The sequence below is a fragment of the Dermochelys coriacea genome, chromosome 6 (assembly GCF_009764565.3).
Source record: "Dermochelys coriacea isolate rDerCor1 chromosome 6, rDerCor1.pri.v4, whole genome shotgun sequence".
NCBI lineage: Eukaryota > Metazoa > Chordata > Testudines > Dermochelyidae > Dermochelys > Dermochelys coriacea.
In genome coordinates, this window is record NC_050073.1 from 38,885,595 (window position 1) to 38,899,217 (window position 13,623).

The 13,623-nt window shown below is 44.6% G+C and overlaps 1 protein-coding gene across 1 annotated transcript in view; it reads right to left on the reverse strand.

Annotated features, from left to right (window-relative positions):
• Nucleotides 1-13,623, reverse strand: part of METTL15 (methyltransferase like 15) — a 226,270-nt gene that overhangs the window by 63,026 nt on the left and 149,621 nt on the right. The gene's annotated exons all lie outside the window — the stretch shown is intronic.

Below are 13,623 nucleotides of genomic sequence, written 5' to 3' on the forward strand. Positions count from 1 at the left end.
ATATTCAATTCATTCATAAATTGTCAGGAAAGATCACTTGAGGCAAAGTACCATTTCTAATACTAACCTTCTTGTTAAATTAAAATGGTAATGAAAACACAATATGGTATTAAAATAAAAATCCATTTAGCTGTGCTTTTACAGTTCCAAAATGAAAAAACATTAGATTTGTATATGCCCAGACTTTTATGGCAACTCATCTTCCCTTTATCCCTTTTAAAGATCTAGGTTATATAATTCTTGATTATGAAATCACAGTTCAACAGATTATGAAGGCATGAAGACAGAGACTTCTGACGAACTACAGGAAAGATAAAAACAAGATGGTAAGGGGTACCAAGTTCTGCTGCAGCAGAGATGTTTACAGGTGGCTGCTGATGGCTCACTGTCCCCCATTCACAGACAGCAGGGTCATGTGGGGGAAGGAGGAGAGGACACTGATGGCCCAAACCTTTTACTAATATAAGCAGGATTATAAAGAGGAGGACACTGATTATCTGTTTCTCCTATATAAAACAGCAGAATTAAAGGAGGAAGCAGTTGGAGGAGTGTTTCCTTCATTTAGATACAACAGAATCATGAGGTTAGGTGTTATAAAGAAGACTACAAATCTTGATGACTGACCCTGCTTCCTGCAGAAATAGCAAGATCCTATCCACCTGATTATCGATATTCTCTTTCCTCCTAATGGTACTCAACTTTTTTCACTGTAAACTTTATGAATTGAAACTCATACTAATATTCAACGTGATTAGTATGGAGACCTTTGTTATTTTTTGTTTCATTACTCAGGGTGTGTGTGTGTATAAACAGAGCTATCTTTATTTATTTTATTTATTTATTTATTGAAGGACTGCTTCTCCTCACCTCCGCAAAGATAAACAAATACAGGAAGCAGTACTTAGATGCAGCTCAACGGCTATGTTAATAAAGATTCATTCCTAGTTCCCCCCCTTGTAGAGGGGCTTAGCTGGGCTTGTCCCTCTCCAGGGCAGCGGGGGGACCACACTGCCTCGTTAAGTCCTCACCATTGCTGTTGTGGCATCAGTCCGGCTGCGGGAGTCTCTCACAGGGGTGACTGGGTTGATGCCACAAAGCAGTTGTTCATGCCCAATCGTGGGTGGTGAGTGCCAGTGGGCGGTTGCTCAGGCAGGGCTGAGCAACAGTTCTACAATTACCAAGCTCAGGCCCTAGCTCAGGGCAGGGCGGCAATGAGTCTAAGGCTCAGGCCCTTCGGCAGGGGCTGAGCAGCAGTTTCTGAGTAACAGGCTCAGGCTCTGGGTAAGGGAGGGGCGGCAATGAGTTTACGTCCTGGTCTACACTACGAGTTTAGGTCAAATTTAGCAGCGTTAGATCGATTTTAACCCTGCATCCGTCCATACACCGAAGCCAGAAATCAAATTCTGTACTCTTCCCCAACGAGGGGATTAGCTCTGAAATCGACATCGCCGGGTCGAATTTGGGTTAGTGTAGACGCAATTCGACAGTATTGGCCTCCGGGAACTATCCCACAATGCTCCATCGTGACTGCTCTGAAAAGCACTCTCAACTCAGATGCGCTGGCCAGGTAGACAGGAAAAGCCCCGCGAACTTTTGAATTTCATTTCCTGTTTGGCCAGCATGGCGAGCTGATCAGCACAGGTGACCGTGGAGATCTCATCAGCAGAGGTGACGATGGAGTCCCAGAATTGCAAAAAGCTCCAGCATGGACCAAATGGGAGTTATTGGATCTGATTGCTGTATGGGGAGATGAAGCCGTGCCATCAGAAGTCCATTCCAAAAGACGAAATGCCAAAACATTTGAAAAAAATCTCCAAGAGCATGAAGTACAGAGGCTATCACAGGGACCCACAGCAGTGCTGCGTGAAACTTAAGGAGGTCAGGCAAGCCAACCAAAAAACCCAAGAGGCAAATGCCTGCTTGGGGTCAGAGCCCCAGACATGCCGCTTCTGTGATGAGCTGCATGCAATTCTAGGGTGTGCCCCTACAACTACCCCACACCTTTACGTGGACTCCTGCAAGGGAGTCTCATGCAACAGGGATGAGGATTTTGGGGACAAGGAAGATGATGAGGAGGGGGAGATTGAAGATAGCGCACACCAGGCAAGCAGAGAAACCATTCTCCCCCAACATCCAGGAACTGTTGATCACCCTGGAGACAGTACCCTCCTAACCCAGGCTCCCGGACCTTGAAGGCGGAGAAGACAGCTGCAGCGGCACAGGAGCTAGCAAACAGAGCTCTAAACAGGGGAGTTTGAGTGGGAGTTTGCAAGGGGAGTTTGGATTGTGGTGCTTCTTTGGGGTTTGCTTTTGCGGAGGGGTGGTCTTTTTGGTGTGGCTTGTGTTTCCCAGCTTAACAGGATTTAGGTGGGAAGGCGATGACAGATACAGAGGCAGCTGTGGGAGTGACTCCTGTAGTGGAAGACACACTGAGGATGACTGGATGTGGAAGCTGTGGTATGTACATGATCCCGGAGGGGGGAACCGGTAAGAGTTTTTTCTGCATGAAATGCCGTCTGATAGAGCTGATGGAGGAAAAGATCCGAGGTTTGGAGATGCAGGTGGAAAGTCTCGTTGAGTTTAGGAAGGGGTTTGAGCAGATGATGGAGCAAAGATATGAGGTATCTGAAGGGAAAAGCTCAGACTCATGGATGGAAGCAGGGTTGGGGAATTTTGAGGGGAGACTGGGTGAGGAAAGTGGTGAGTGGAAACATGTGACTAAAAGAACCAGGCAGAGGAAAAGACGGGCTAGTGAAGGAGAAACAGAGCTTAGGAATAGGTTTGCAGAGTTGGAAAATGAAGAAGGGGCTCAGCAGGTGAACTTGAAGGTGGAAGGGTAAGGAAGAAGAGAAGAGAGGTTAGTCCTATAGGAAAAGTGGAAGAGTCAAGGGAGACTACACCAAATATGAGCCCCAGGAGGATACAGGATGGGTTGAAGAAGATTATAAGGGAAAATAGGAATGGAAAGAACTTGCAGCCAGAGGGAACAGGGGAGAGACTGGAGAATAGCACCGTCACCAGGAAAAGGCAGTTCTATGTGATCGGGGACTCTTTATTGAGAAGAATAGACAGGCCTGTAACTAGAGCTGATCCTGAGAATAGAAGGGTGTGCTGTCTTCCGGGTGCTAAGATACGGCATGTAGACCTGAGGTTGAAAATTATCCTAAAGGAAGCGGGAAAGAATCCCCTAATTATCCTTCATGTGGGAACAAATGATACGGCTAGATTCTTGCTGGGAAGTATTAAGGGAGACTATGCTAGGCTGCGGAAGACGCTTAAGGAAATTGAGGCTCAGGTGATCTTTAGCGGAATCCTTCCTGTTCCTAGAGAAGGGCAACAAAGGTGTGACAAGATTATGACTGTCAACAGATGGCTTAGGCAGTGGTGCTATAAGGAAGGCTTTGGGATGTATGGCCACTGGGGGGCATTCACGGACAGAGGACAATTCTCTCGGGATGGACTTCATCTGAGTAGGGAAGGAAATAGACTTCTAGGATCGAGGCTGGCACAACTGATAAAGAGAGCTTTAAACTAGGAATTAGGGGGAGATGGATGGGAGATGTCCAGGAAATCTCCACGCCAGATTTTAGCATTGAGAGGGAAGAAGACGAAGAAAGAAAGGATACAGCCGTGGGTAGGAGAATGTATATAAGGAGCGAGGGCGGTGTGGATACAAGTCTAATAGGTTATACTGGCTGTAGAATGACTGTGCCTAATGAGGTACAAAATGTGAGCGAGGCCAAACAGCAAAAATTAAGATGTTTATACACCAATGAGAGGAGCCTATGTAACAAAATGGAGGAACTAGAGCTACTGGTGCAGGAAGTGAAACCAGATATTATAGGGATAACAGAAACATGGTGGAATAGTAGTCATGACTGGACAACAGGTATTGAAGGGTATGTGCTGTTTAGGAAAGACAGAAACAAAGGTAAAGGGGTGGAGTAGTATTGTATATCAATGATGAGGTAGAATGTAAAGAAATAAGAAGTGATGCAATGGATAAGACAGAGTCCGTCTGGGCAAAAATTACACTGGGGAAGAAAAATAGTAAAGCCTCTCCTACGATAGTGCTTGGGGTGTGCTATAGACCTCCGGGATCTAATTTGGATATGGATAGAGCCCTTTTTAATGTCTTTAATAAAGTAAATACTTTTGGAAACTGCGTGATCATGGGAGACTTTAACTTCCCAGATATAGACTGGAGGACCAGTGCTAGTAATAATAATAGGGCTCAGATTTTCCTAGATGCGATAGCTGATGGATTCCTTCAGAAAGTAGTTGCTGAACCGACTAGAGGGGATGCCATTTTAGATTTAATTTTGGTGAGTAGCGAGGACCTCATAGAAGAAATGGTTGTAGGGGACAATCTTGGCTCAAGTGATCATGAGCTAATTCAGTTCAAACTAAATGGAAGGATTAACAAAAATAAATCTGCAACTAGGGTTTTTGATTTCAAAAGAGCTGACTTTCAAAAATTAAGGATATTAGTTAGGGAAGTGGATTGGACTGAAGAACTTATGGATCTAAAGGTAGAGGAGGCCTGGGATTACTTTAAATCAAAACTGCAGAAGCTATCAGAAGCCTGTATCCCAAGAAAGGGGAAAAAATTCATAGGAAGGAGTTGTAGACCAAGCTGGATGAGCAAGCATCTTAGAGAGGTGATTAAGAAGAAGCAGAAAGCATACAGGGAGTGAAAGATAGGAGGGATCAGCAAGGAAAGCTACCTAATTGAGGTCAGAACATGTAGGGGTAAAGTGAGACAGGCTAAAAGTCGAGTAGAGTGGGACCGTGCAAAGGGAATTAAAACCAATAGTAAAAGGTTCTATAGCCATATAAATAAGAAGAAAACTAAGAAAGAAGAAGTGGGGCCGCTTAACACTGAGGATGGAGTGGAGGTTAAAGATAATCTAGGCATGGCCCAATATCTAAACAAATACTTTGCCTCAGTCTTTAATAAGGCTAAAGAGGATCTTGGGGATAATGGTAGCATGACAAATGGGAATGAGGATATAGAGGTAGATATTACCATATCTGAGGTAGAAGCAAAACTGAAACAGCTTAATGGGACTAAATCGGGGGGCCCAGATAATCTTCATCCAAGAATATTAAAGGAATTGGCACCTGAAATTGCAAGCCCATTAGCAAGAATTTTTAATGAATCTGTAAACTCAGGAGTAGTACCGAATGATTGGAGAATTGCTAATATAGTTCCTATTTTTAAGAAAGGAAAAAAAAGTGATCCGGGTAACTACAGGCCAGTTAGTTTGACATCTGTAGTATGCAAGGTCCTGGAAAAAATTTTGAAGGAGAAATTAGTTAAGGACATTGAAGTCAATGGTAAATGGGACAAAATACAACATGGTTTTACAAAAGGTAGATCGTGCCAAACCAACCTAATCTCCTTTTTTGAAAAGGTAACAGATATTTTAGATAAAGGAAATGCAGTAGATCTAATTTACCTAGATTTCAGTAAGGCATTTGATACTATGCCACATGGGGAATTATTAGTTAAATTGGAGAAGATGGGGATCAATATGAACATCAAAAGGTGGATAAGGAATTGGTTAAAGGGGAGACTGCAACGGGTCCTACTGAAAGGCGAACTGTCAGGTTGGAGGGAGTTACCAGTGGAGTTCCTCAGGGATCGGTTTTGGGACCAATCTTATTTAATCTTTTTATTACTGACCTTGGCACAAAAAGTGGGAGTGTGCTAATAAAGTTTGCAGATGATACAAAGCTGGGAGGTATTGCCAATTCGACGAAGGATCGGGATATTATACAGGAGGATCTAGATGACCTTGTAAACTGGAGTAATAGTAATAGGATGAAATTTAATAGTGAAGTGTAAGGTTATGCATTTAGGGATTAATAACAAGAATTTTAGTTATAAGTTGGGGACGCATCAATTAGAAGTAACGGAAGAGGAGAAGGACCTTGGAGTATTGGTTGATCATAGGATGACTATGAGCTGCCAATGTGATATGGCTGTGAAAAAAGCTAATGCGGTTTTGGGATGCATCAGGAGAGGCATTTCCAGTAGGGATAAGGAGGTTTTAGTACCGTTATACAAGGCACTGGTGAGACCTCACCTAGAATACTGTGTGTAGTTCTGGTCTCCCATGTTCAAAAAGGATGAATTCAAACTGGAGCAGGTACAGAGAAGGGCTACTAGGATGATCCAAGGAATGGAAAACTTGTCTTATGAAAGGAGACTTAAGGAGCTTGGCTTGTTTAGCCTAACTAAAAGAAGGTTGAGGGGAGATAAGATTGCTCTCTATAAATATATCAGAGGGATAAATACAGGAGAGGGAGAGGAATTATTTAACCTCAGCACCAATGTGGACACAAGAACAAATGGGTATAAACTGGCCATCAGGAAGTTTAGACTTGAAATCAGATGAAGGTTTTTAACCATCAGAGGAGTGAAATTTTGGAATAGCCTTCCAAGGGAAGCAGTGGGGGCAAAAGATCTATCTGGTTTTAAGATTCTACTTGATAAGTTTTTGGAGGAGATGGTATGATGGGATAATGGGATTTTGGTAAGTAATTGATCTTTAAATATTCAGGGTAAATAGGACTAATCCCCTGAGATGGGATATTAGATGGATGGGATCTGAGTTACCCAGGAAAGAATTTTCTGTAGTATCTGGCTGGTGAATCTTGACCATATGCTCAGGGTTTAGCTGATTGCCATATTTGGGGTCGGGAAGGAATTTTCCTCCAGGGCAGATTGGAGAGGCCCTGGAGGTTTTTCGCCTTCCTCTGTAGCATGGGGCATGGTTGACTTGAGGGAGGCTTCTCTGCTCCTTGAAGTCTTTGAACCATGATTTAAGGACTTCAATAGCTCAGACATGGGTGAGGTTTTTCATAGGAGTGGGTGGGTGAGATTCTGTGGCCTGCGTTGTGCAGGAGGTCGGACTAGATGATCAGAATGGTCCCTTCTGACCTTAGTATCTATGAATCTATAAGACATATCTGCTGAGTGTACCGTTGTAAATATAATACACGGTTTAAAAGCAGGCATGTTTAATGATTGGCCATTATCTTTGAAAACTCGTGGCGAACGGGGGAAGTCCCGGATGACTGGAAAAAGGCTAATGTAGTGCCCATCTTTAAAAAAGGGAAGAAGGAGGATCCTGGGAACTACAGGCCGGTCAGCCTCACCTCAGTCCCTGGAAAAATCATGGAGCAGGTCCTCAAAGAATCAATCCTGAAGCACTTAGAGGAGAGGAAAGTGATCAGGAACAGTCAGCATGGATTCACCAAGGGAAGGTCATGCCTGACTAATCTAATCGCCTTTTATGATGAGATTACTGGTTCTGTGGATGAAGGAAAGAAGTGGATGTATTGTTTCTTGACTTTAGCAAAGCTTTTGACACGGTCTCCCACAGCATTCTTGTCAGCAAGTTAAGGAAGTATGGGCTGGATGAATGCACTATAAGGTGGGTAGAAAGCTGGCTAGATTGTCGGGCTCAACGGGTAGTGATCAATGGCTCCATGTCTAGTTGGCAGCCGGTGTCAAGTGGAGTGCCCCAGGGGTCGGTCCTGGGGCCCGTTTTGTTCAATATCTTCATAAATGATCTGGAGGATGGTGTGGATTGCACTCTCAGCAAATTTGCGGATGATACTAAACTGGGAGGAGTGGTAGATACGCTGGAGGGGAGGGATAGGATACAGAAGGACCTAGACAAATTGGAGGATTGGGCCAAAAGAAATCTAATGAGGTTCAATAAGGATAAGTGCAGGGTCCTGCACTTAGGATGGAAGAATCCAATGCACCGCTACAGACTAGGGACCGAATGGCTCGGCAGCAGTTCTGCGGAAAAGGACCTAGGGGTGACAGTGGACGAGAAGCTGGATATGAGTCAGCAGTGTGCCCTTGTTGCCAAGAAGGCCAATGGCATTTTGGGATGTATAAGTAGGGGCATAGCGAGCAGATCGAGGGACGTGATCGTTCCCCTCTATTCGACACTGGTGAGGCCTCATCTGGAGTACTGTGTCCAGTTTTGGGCCCCACACTACAGGAAGGATGTGGATAAATTGGAAAGAGTACAACGAAGGGCAACGAAAATGATTAGGGGTCTAGAGCACATGACTTATGAGGAGAGGCTGAGGGAGCTGGGATTGTTTAGTCTGCAGAAGAGAAGAATGAGGGGGGATTTGATAGCTGCTTTCAACTACCTGAAAGGGGGTTTCAAAGAGGATGGCTCTAGACTGTTCTCAATGGTAGCAGATGACAGAACGAGGAGTATGGTCTCAAGTTGCAATGGGGGAGGTTTAGATTGGATATTAGGAAAAACTTTTTCACTAAGAGGGTGGTGAAACACTGGAATGCGTTACCTAGGGAGGTGGTAGAATCTCCTTCCTTAGAGGTTTTTAAGGTCAGGCTTGACAAAGCCCTGGCTGGGATGATTAACTGGGACTTGGTCCTGCTTTGAGCAGGGGGTTGGACTAGATGACCTTCTGGGGTCCCTTCCAACCCTGATATTCTATGATTCTATGATTCTATTAATTTGCCCTGAAGACTTGGGATACATTCGCGGCCAGTACAGCTACTGGAAAAGTCTGTTAACATGTCTGGGGATGGAGCGGAAATCCTCCAGGGACATTTCAATGAAGCTGTCCTGGAGGTACTCCCAAAGCCTTTGCAAAAGGTTTCTAGCGAGGGCAGCCTTATTGCGTCCTCCATGGTAGGACACTTTACTACGGCAGGCTAGTAGCACGTAGTCTGGAATCATGGCAGCGTGCGGTCCCGGTGTTTGCTGGCATTTAAGCAACATCCGTTCTTTATCTCTCTGTGTTATCCTCAGGAGAGTGATATCATGCATGGTCAACTGGTTGAAATAGGGGAATTTTATTAAGAGAACATTCAGGGGACGTTCCTGCTGGGCTGTTTGCCTGTGGCTGAAAAGAAATCATCCCCGCAGTTAGTCACACGGTATGGGAAGGGGTGAAACTATCATCCCAAAGAATTGGGTGTGTAGGGAGGTTTAGTTGGGTTTGTGCTGCACGTTAACCCGAAAACATCAGCCCCTCCTTTTAAATGGCCAATGTGTCTTTTTCAATTTTACTCTCCCTTTTTTCTCTCCCTCAGCTGCAAATGTTTCAACACTGCCACTAGCATCTCCATCCCAGAGGCTAGCGCAGATAAGAAGGCAAAAAAAAAAAACGCATTCATGATGAAATGTTCTCTGAGCTCATGCAGTCCACTCAAACTGAAAGAGCCCAGCACAATGCATGGAGGCAGACAATGGCAGAGTCCAGGAAAGCACAAAATGAACGCGAGGACAGGAGGGACGCACTAGAGGACAGGTGGTGGGATCAAGAGGAAAGGTGGCGGCAGCCATCCACTGTGACCTGCACATTTCCCAGAGTCACTACCCTTGATAGCAGCAGCTCAGTGATTGCGTTGGCTACTTGGATCACAGCAGCCCCCACAGTAGATTTGCCCACACCAAACTGATTCCCGACTGACCGGTAACTGTCTGGTGTTGCAAGATTCCACAGGGCTATCGCCACTCGCTTCTCAACTGTGAGGGCTGCTCTTATCTTGGTATTCTTATGCTTCAGGGCAGGGGAAAGCAAGTCACAAAGTTCCATGAAAGTTCCCTTACGCATGCGAAAGTTTCGCAGGAATCATCCCAGACCTGCAAACACTATGCGGTCCCACCAGTCTGTGCTTGTTTCCTGGGCCCAGAATCAGTGTTCCATGGCATGACCCTGCCCCATTGCCACCAGGATGGCCAAACTGCTGGGGCCCGTGCTTTGAGAAAAGTCTGTGTCCATGTCCTCATCACTCTCGTCAGCGCGCTGCCATCACCTACTCACCTGCTTTTGCAGGTTCTGGTTCTGCATGATAATGCGTGAGGTGTTTACAATGTTCATAACTGCTGCGGTGATCTGAGCAGGCTCCATGCTTGCTGCGATATGACGTCTCCAGGAGAGCAGACTTGCAAGGGAAGTGGTGCTTGGATGACCATTTTGCAGACCTACTGCACCATCTGGTGGCAGGACACAACAGCTGAGTGGGCTGCACGTTTGCCATGGTATGGCGAGACAAGAGCAGCTGAGCAGAGTTGCAGAGGAAGCGGCCCTGTGAGACCACTAGGAGAGTGCCAGCGGAAGTGGTGGATGACGATTGTCATATAGGGGACCTGCGAGGTGGATTCATAGTATCAGGAGAGCAGAGTGGCAGCAGAAGCGCTGGATGATGACGACGGTTAGCAGTCCTACTGCACTGTCTGCTGAAAGCAGTATGGCGCCCGCATGGAAAAAAAGGTGTGAATGATTGTCTGCCATTACTTTCATGAAGGGAGGGGCGACTGACGACGTACCCAAACTACCTGCGACAATGTTTTTGCCCCATCAGGCATTGGGAACTTAACCCAGAATTTCAATGGGCAGCGGAGACTGCAGGAACTGAGGGACAGCTACCCGCAGTGTAATGCTCCGAAAGTTGACACTAGCCTCAGTACTGTGGACGCACACTGCCAACTTAATGTGCTTAGTGCATTAGTGTGGGGACACACGCAATCGACTGTATAAAATCGCCTTCTAAAAAATTGACTTCTATAAATTCGACCTAATTTTATAGTGTAGACATACCCTAAGGCTCAGGCCCTTAGGCAGGGGCTGAGTAGCAAGAAGTCAGTGGCTTAAGCCCTCAGGCAAGGGCTGAGCTCAGACAGGTTAACAACAAGCCCAGACTCTTGGCTCCGAAGGACCTGGGAGAGGGGGAGACTGCCACCCATGAATTGGGTGGTAGAGGGGATGCAGGCTGCTCACCCACTCCACTGCATCCCAGCCTGGGGCTCTAGCAGCAGCAGAAGACCTGCTGCTGAGTCAGTGGGGATCCTGGCCGCAACACACTGACATAGGCTCTGGCAGTGCTGCAGCCAGACTAGGGTTGGCTGCCCCTGGGGTACTTCCACACTCCCCCTCTAGAGGTACCTGGGTCAGGACGGTATCCTCAGGAGGGTCAAGCACCATGGGATCCGCAGGGTAACTGGTGAGGGGTAGGCTTGGCAGCTCCTCTGGATAACTGGTGAGGGGCAGGCTTGACAACTCCTCCGGGCTCTGGTCAGCATCAGGCCAGTCTTCGGGTCCGCCGCCAGCTGCCAGGGTCTCCCAGCTAGGAGCTAGGCCAGAGGCATCTGGCCTCTACAGTGGCTACACCCCAAGTGAGCTCTGGCCCAATGCTTTTCTACTTCCTATCCTGCGTCTAACCCTCTGGGGGGTGGGCTCGGAGCTCTCTAGCCCTGCCCACTCTCATGTCTGGAGGGGCTTGTCCCTCTCTGGGGCGGCGGGGAAATCACATCACCTCGTTACATTCCTCAATTGTGGTTTACTGACTAGTCTGCATAGGGCCAAATTTCTTCAATATCCAATGTATCACAAAAAGTGTCAGCAATCGCATTCAGAATGAGAATTTGAACGTACATTCTGGCAACGGATGCTGAATATGACTGACCTTATCTTCACCAACAGGGCCCTTGAGGAGCTGTGTTTGATTCCTGATGTTCTTGTGGTGTATACACAGCCCATTTATAAATAACATAGAGCTCATTAACAATTTGTGCATCTCAATTTGCAATTTTTTTAAATTAAAGTGTTGCAAATTGATTAGAAGCAATTTGAAACAGCTATGTCCTTCCCATCCTCCTGCACAACAAATGTAGTTTTCTTAATAGTCTAGCATTACACCGTATCTGCAGTGATTGTATAGGTTTCTTCTTCTAATAAATCTGTTAAACAAGGGTTTATATTTTTAGATTAAAATGTGAAGAAATCATATTTACTGAAGAATATTTAAAACAGAGAGATTTGATATTTTGTAATATAAGCACATCCATTATTTGTGGTATTCCAATATTAAATTAAAGAATATGAGAAAGAGGACAGTCCATTAAGGATGCCTCCAAACAGTCTCTGAAGATGTAACCATATTTTGCAGGTTATCTATCAGGGATAAAATTCACTACTATACAGAGGAGCTAGTTCAAGGCCTAGGCATCATTTAATCCCACCTAATTGTCAAGAAAGGACTTAAGTGGTGCACTGGTCCTCTGCCTATGGGCACAGTGTATGAATAAATTGAGTGTTGTGAATGTAGATCAGGTCTAACATGCAAGATCTGATTTACGTATAGAAGATGTGAGGATAATTTTGAAGAGGAAAATTTGTTCCTACATATGGCTGGAAAAGTAGGAGTTGCCTACGTATAATTTGAGGCAGTAGCATCATAGAGAGGGTTGAAAGGAAAAAACAAAAATATAGCTCCATCTTTTGTGAGATTTTTATGTCCTCTCAGAAAGCTCTATATTGGTCCAAAATCAGCAGAAGATCAACCTTATTCTTAGGAAAGCTACAGTTTAAAAGGATTGAGTGAAATTACATACAGCCACCCCACTTTGCTCAGGAACTATCAAGGTAATACAGCAAGTGGCAACAGTAGTCAGCTACTTTTGTTGCTTTCTTAGTTCTGTAAAAATTGAAGACAGTCTGCCTTATTGTCCAACTCCAGCGGGATTTCTGGGTACGGAAACAGTGAGAAAATTGACTCAGCCTACTGAAAAATCCATTACACTGACATTACTGGGGAGTGAATGTTTTATAGAAAAAAGTATATCAAAGCTGGCTACATTGAATAAATACAACTTTGTTCAAATATAAAAAGGGGAGTCTAGACAACATAAAATTAAAACTGGGGAGTCATTATTTTGAATAGTTATCATATAGTCAGTACAAAAAAAGTCAAACATCAGACATCACCAAGTGCAGCTAAGTAAATAGATATTCTTATTCTTCCTTCTATACTTTCCATTCTCTGTTCATCAGTATCAATTGCACTGCAGACTCCCTTGGTTATTTTCCTGGTCGATTTCAAGCCCTTAGGTGACTTGTTAGCAAATTATTTGGAAATAGAAAGTGACGCAAAAGCTGTGTAAAGTGTTACTAATCATTAAAACATTCTACCTTCAAGCCACCTGCTGTACCTTTGAAAGTTGATTATGGGGCAAAAAGACGTCAGAAAGCCAAAACACTGAGAATGTTTGTTTAGTTCTAGATACACGGTGCATATTTTTTCCATGAAACTCCATTCAAAATGCCATTCAAGCTTAAAATGTTCCGAGGGTCTGACCCTACTGCTTCAGATGTGCGTCAGTTCTGTAAAAGATTGTCAGTGGATTGATCATTTACAGCAGGAGAATACAGACAAAAAATATCTTACACGATTTATTTTTGAATTCTATTATAAAACCTTTTTAAAAGTGTCTGGAAACACCAACCTTACTCTGTACAAAACTGATGAATTCTGGGAAATAACAGATCAACCGAGGTCTATTTTTAAAAACATTTTAAAATTAATTCAATTTGTAAATTAAAAGAAAAGCTCGCAAAACTTTTGGATCCTTCTACTATTCTAAGGAGGAGTTCACCTCCTGCTAACAGTTGCTGCTTACTGTGATATCACGAGGGTCAAGTCAGTAGAGGTTGTTTAAACTTTAAGCCAAGACAGCTTTTTCCAAATCAGATTTACAATCTGTGACGAGAGAGCAACTGTACTTTCCATAAAGCAACCACTGGTCTCTCATACCTCTCACTTTTATATAAAGTCAT